The following is a 6,685-nucleotide window of genomic DNA, read 5'->3' as shown; positions in this document are numbered from 1 at the left end:
CCTCTGGTGGGTCTTTTCTCCAATATTTTTATATCTGTGTAAAAATATCCAAAAAGTTTTGTCCAATTCCGAGAACTTCTATTTCTGCGCAAAAACAACACCGTGGCAGTTCTGCTGAAAACACTATTAGTCCAGATTAGTTTCATTCAAATCATGCAAATTCAAGTCCAAAACAAGAGCAAAAGTGTTTGGAAAAGTAGATACGTTGGAGACGTATCAACTCCCCCAAGCTTAACTCATTGCTTGTCCTCAAGCAATTCAATTGAGAAACTCAAAGTGATAAAGAAAATTTTTACATGCTCTTGTGTTCTTGTTGCTATATATATGCCTATAGCTAGTGTTCACGTTTTTAGCATATATCATAAATAACCATATCAATGATAACACTTAAACATTATATTCACTCATGGACATAACATAACCAACTAGCGAGCAATGATAAACTATCTCACATGCCAACAATTTTTCAGAACAATCATGATATAATATGATGATATGGTATCCCTCTAGTCATTTCCGATATCGCAAAATATAAATGTACAACACCTACAAGGTTCAAGTAGCGACTAAACATTGTAATTCGGAGTAGAAAAGATCCAATCATGCTAACATACAACATTAACTAGACTCAATGCATAAGAATGACAATAGTGCTGTCAGGTATGGTGCTTTGGTAAGGAGATGATGACTCAAATAATAGAAAATAATATGAAAGTAAATGACCTAAAAGTAAATAGCATGGCCCTTCATAGAGGGAAGCATTGATTTGGAGTGGTCCTAGAGCTCATGGTTTAAAACTAAGATGAAATTGTAATTTTGGGTAATGTGCTTTTCCTACCAAAGTCATAATAGAGATTTAAATATCTTCCATGCTAAACACATTATTGGCGGTTCCCAAGCAGAAATATAAGTTTTACTCCCATCCACAATTCATACACAAGCCATGGGTGACCAAATATTCGGGTGCCCTCCAACATTTAGACTCACTCGGGAGTTTTGTTTAATTATTTTTGATTATGTAGGGTTGGGCATCCTTTTTATCAGCCTCTCCCATGCAATGACAAGCAAATAAACACCTATCTTGAGAATAACCCGCTTAGCATGGAAAATACGGACCACCTCATCGCTCCATGAGTGGTACGAGCACACAAAACATATAGTTATTTGAATGTTTAGAGATGGCACATGCAAATTTACTTGGAACGATAGGGTAATACCGCATATAGGTAGGTATGGTGGACTCATTTGGCACAACTTGGGACTAGGAGTTTGGATGCACAAGTAGTATTCCCGTTTAGTACACGTGAAGGCTAGCAATAGATTGATAAGAGACCAGCTAGAGAGCGAAATTGGTCATAATCATGCATTCAGAATAATTAACATTGAACACTATCATGAGCAGGATACAAACACTCTGAATTTTAATATCATGAAGGTTGCATTGGTTTTGAAACAACTCCATGTTTGCACATGGCCCATGTCGAGCCATTTGAATTACTCAAAGAATGATACCACACTAACATACCATATCACAACCATTTTAATGCATGTTGACACACAAGATAAACCATTATCACTCCTAGCTATTTAAGCATGACATGAGAAACTAGAATCTCCAATTTTCATTGTAAACATGTTTACTCATAATATGATGAATCAAGATCGGATGAGCTAAACATATTTACAAAAGCAGAAAATGAGAAGAGTTCACACCAGCTTCCTTTACCATGATCACTTCATCCAATATCATCATTATTGCCTTTCACTTGCATGACCGAATGATGTGAAAATAATAATAGTGCAAGTGTGCCGTGGACTAAGCTGGGATCTACGGAATAGTTTATAGAAAGGAGAATACAAGGTAATATTGGCTTTTTGTTAGATCAACAATAATGCATATGAGACCCACTCAACATTTATATCGTGCTCTTCTTCTTTCAATGACTCAACAAGGGGAAAAGAAATTCAGAGAAACACGCTAAAATATTTTTGGAGTTTTTAGTTTTTCGAAAGAAAGAAAATAAGTGAAAGAGAAATAAAAAGCGAGAAAAACTATTTACATGGGAAAGCTTCCAACAAGCTAAAGAAATATTTTTGGATTTTCAAACTTTTTCAAACACACAAGAAGGAAAAATAAATAAAATTAATATGGATATACAATGAAAGAGGATGAACACCGACAGTTGATATGAAATGTGTGAACAAGAATGTAATGTCGGTGAGAAATACGTACTCCCCGAAACTTAGTCTTTTGGCTTAGCTTGGTGATCACCATCCGTAGTAGCCATCTACTCCAGGAGGAAAGTAGTTGGGTTGAGGCACTCGAGTCATCCATAGTAACCTCGGCCTCCGTCATAGCCAACTCATTCCGGTAAGCAATTATATCCGATGGCTTGACGACATATCCGTTCCTGGCATGATAGTTAAACAAAGAAGGAGCATACACCGAAATAACATCACGAGTCTTCTTGATATATACCACGTTTCTAACGCCCAAGATGCGGTCCAATCCTTATTTTGGCACGAGGGCCTCGACAGGGATAGAAACGCATCTCGTCGTTTCGCAAGAATGGATATCGTTACAAGTACATGTACTAAAAATACGAGTACAAAGAGTTGGCTTACACTCACCACAAGCTAATGAGAGTCATATCAGTATAGCAATATACAGTCATCATGAAGAAGAGCAGAGTCCGACTATGGACAAAAAAACGATGAAAGAACGACGTCCATCCTTGCTATCCCAGGCTGCTGGCTTGGAACTCATCCTAGATCAATGAAGAAGAAGAAGAAACTCCAAATAGCACAATCAGCGCGCTCACGTCAAAGTAACTCCTTACCTGTACCTGCAACTGGTGTTGTAGTAATCTGTGAGCCTTAGGGGTTCAACAATCTCATTTCCAAAGGTATCAAGACTAGCAAAGCTTAATGAGTGAGGTATGGTTAAGTGGCGAGGCTGGAGCAAGTGACTAAGCATTTATTGAAGGTGTCTAACTTACGAGTACAAGAATAAATAGGGGGATGATCTACGCATAGCGGATGTGAACTACTGATGATCAAATGAATGATCCTTAACACCTACTTACGTCAGACATAACCCCACTCTGTCCTCGATCGGATCAGGAGCTGACGAAAGAGACAATCATGGTTACACACTCAGTTGGCAAGTTTTAGTTAAGTTTACGTCAAGTTATCAAGAACCAGATGTTAAACAAAGTTTCCACATTGCCACATAACTGAGGGCATGACTTTCCGAAAGATTTAACCCTGCAGGGGTGCTCCAACTAGTCCATCACAAACTACCACACGCTGCGACGGAATGACCTTGATCAGGAAAAATCGTGATCTCCTCGGGTTCCTATTGGAAAACCTCAACCTCGAGATAACCCAAAGCATCCTCGGAATCCCTCGCACAAGACGCTCGAGAAAGGTAAAACAAGTCCAGCAAGGCCGCACGGCGTGTCGAAGACCCCGATAGAAGCCGCATATCTTGTTCTGAGGACACGACGGATAAGCACAACGTACGGTGGCCTGATAGACATCACCTGAGTTGCCCCGGGTTGGCCCTGCAAATGGCTTTAGTTTGGACCATCACCTGCAGCACTGCCCCCCTGTATTATGTTGAATTACTCCTCGGGTTCATGACGCCCTATGTTTTTCAGGATTACTAGAATTATTATGTTGGACAAATATAGTACCAATGTTGGGCCTTGCCAGACAAGCTTTATCCCAAAACGAGAATCTAGGGGATCCCCATCACAACCCAAGCATGTTAGGAGCGCTCATTTATGGAATATAACACCGATAGCCGAAACTAAGGCGGTAAAGGTGGAACAAAACACCAGGCTAGAAAGCCAAGCCTTCCTCCATTTACCAAGTATATAGGTGCATTAAATTAAATAGCATTAATATGGTGATATAACAAGGAACCCATATTGACACATGGACGCAACTGCACCTGCAACTAGCAATGCTATGAAACGGCTGAGCAAGCGGTAACATTGCCAAACAGTGGTTTGCTAGATTGTGAACAGGTTGAAGGTTTTCATGACAATGTTGGGAGGCTGATATGTAATAGGTTGTAGGCAGCGAGATATAACGATAGAAATGAAACAACCTGCATGGCAATGATAGTAATGGTATCTAGAGAAATGATCATCTTGCTTGTAATCCTGCTTGGAAGAAGAACGACTCCGTGAAGCAGACGAACCGACGTGGTCGAACGGATCCTCACAATCCGACACGCTTGTGGAACTCTATCGAGACGAAGCAAACCGGAAACAAGAATCAACACACGACACCACCACCACAAAAGCACGATATGATGCACCACCTAATATGATGCATGATCAGTTTCAAATATGCACGATATGGCATGGAAATTCACCTCACGCAAATGCCACACATTAAGTGAAGCTCAATATGCAACGAGTTGCATATTGACGAAACTCCACATAAGAATTATTTAGTTAACTCCCGGTTAGGTACACGACATTATTAAATGTTGTTTAAACATGGCAAGGGGGTGAAGCACATATTAAACTACCTACCTAGGCATTTTAAATGAGAACGGAAACGACATATAGCATCTCCGAAATGACCCCATGTGTTAAATTTTAATTCTGTCCAGGTTTGTACTAACCACATTTTATGTTTATTAAAAGGCAAAACAAAGTGGTTCACGTTACTCTACTCGTTGTTCTAGTCCATTTACATGTATGGCTCATCTCCAACGAAGCTACGGTTAATTAACTACGACCTAAACCGTTTTTAACACGTCGACACTCGAACCAACGCAAACAACATGCTAAACAATTTTAAATATGCATGAGAGTTGAAAAATATTAATCTAAGTAAAAATATGGTCAAGTTACATATATAACTTATCGCGATCCAAAGCAAAGATTAAAACTTAGGGGCGTTTTAAAAACAATGTTTTTTCTAAAAATAATAAATTCGTTAACCTAGAAAAAAAACAGTCGGGCCGAACTGGTGGGCGCAGGATTGCTAAGGTACGCGAATGGCGAGGAATAGGAGTGGACTGCTCACCTCGGGCCTAGCCCGATGGAGAGGTGGAGCAGGCCCAGCTGGCCGGGCGAACTGGGCCGACGAGGAGGTCAAGAGCCCACGCGGCGCTGGGCGAGGGAGAAACACGCTGGGCGGTTGGAGCGATGTAGGTGCTTGGTCGGTCGGTGGCGCTCGGCCTGGCCCACATGCTGGCGCAGGAGGAGCGGCTGGCTTCCCCAATCCCGCTTGGATCGGGAAGCAGGGCGGCAGTGCGATGGGCATCCGGCGGATGGGCGGTGTTCCGACGAGGCGGGAACGCGAGGAGGCGGATCCGGCGGGGCAAGCTCCAACGGTGGGGGCAGTGGTGGCCGGCGGTGAAGCTCCACGGTGGCGGCAGATGGCGGCCAGATCCGGGCAGGATCTGGGGTGAGCTACGACTGGCGCCTTGGGGCTGGCTGCCGGTGGTGGTGGGTAGGCGCTCCGGCCGACGGGATGAGGCGGCTCACCGGTGGCGGCATGAGGCATATCGCTTGGGGTGGATCTGGCTAGGGGCAGCCGCTGCTGCTCCTCGAGCTTGGGGAAGCCAGCCTTGGGAGGATATCGGGGGCAGCCAGGGGCGAGCGAGGGCGTGCTCGGGCTGGCTCGGGCTTGGTAGGGCCAGACGCGGGCTACGGCGGGCCTACGGCGGCTGGGGGCGGCCAGGGGCGCGTGGCATCCCCTGGTTGGCTCCATGCAGCGGCGCAGGTGTTGGCCAGCCTGTTGGGGCGGCGCCAAGTGGCGAGGGATGGCTGGGGTGGCGTGGAATGCGAGGCTGGAGGTAGTTGGAGGGCCGGACTAAGCAGGTGTTGGTTTTTTTAAATAGCACAGGCTGATTTGGGGGTCTAGGGTTTGGGGTTTTCGTCAGTTTTCGGAGCGTTCAATCTCGATGGGACGGCTCCGGCCGCGGGGTTGGTTAGGATGGATTTGGTGAGCTCTGTAGAGGTGGCTAGGAAGAGATGAGAGGTAAAATGGGCACCGGACGACAGAGTTTTAAAACACCAAAAATGTAAGATGATAAACCGATGGCGGTGCCGCTACGGTCGACCGCTCGAGTATCAAATGGACTCCGATTGCGATGAAATTTGGCACGCAACCTACGTACACTATATTAAGACCGCATGCCAAGTTTCAACCCAATCTGAGAATATTTCCCAAACAACTTTAAAAACAATATATTATCGATGTCGCGGGCGCGTGTGTGTGCAAAACGCTCAATGGCAAGAATGGAGAGAACCGGCAAATAATATCAGATGCAGGTTTTGAAAACTGGCGGCAATGGAGTGCTGATGCAATGCAGATGCTGCGCATGATGCGATGATGAATGCGTCAGACAATCTAATCACACGACAGCAATGTAATAAGAGGGGAATCTTCTGGAGTGTCGGTCTTGGGCTGTCACAACTCTCCTACACTAACAAGAGAAATCGCCTTGAGATCCAAGAATGAAAGGGAGAGGAAGACGAAAGGAAGAGGTAAAACTTAGTTGCTTCTTGACAAATGAGTGAAACCAACGATCCTTGAAGGTTGCAAAGAGATGAAGAATGATATGAGGAACAAGAGAGAATTCAAAGAAAATTTCTGCAGCACTCCAGTAGGAAAGAGGGCAAAATTTGATAAGATGGAAAGATCTTGAGAAGAT

Source organism: Hordeum vulgare, chromosome 1H (genome assembly GCF_904849725.1).
Source record: "Hordeum vulgare subsp. vulgare chromosome 1H, MorexV3_pseudomolecules_assembly, whole genome shotgun sequence".
Lineage (NCBI taxonomy): Eukaryota > Viridiplantae > Streptophyta > Magnoliopsida > Poales > Poaceae > Hordeum > Hordeum vulgare.
This window is presented reverse-complemented; position numbering follows the sequence as displayed.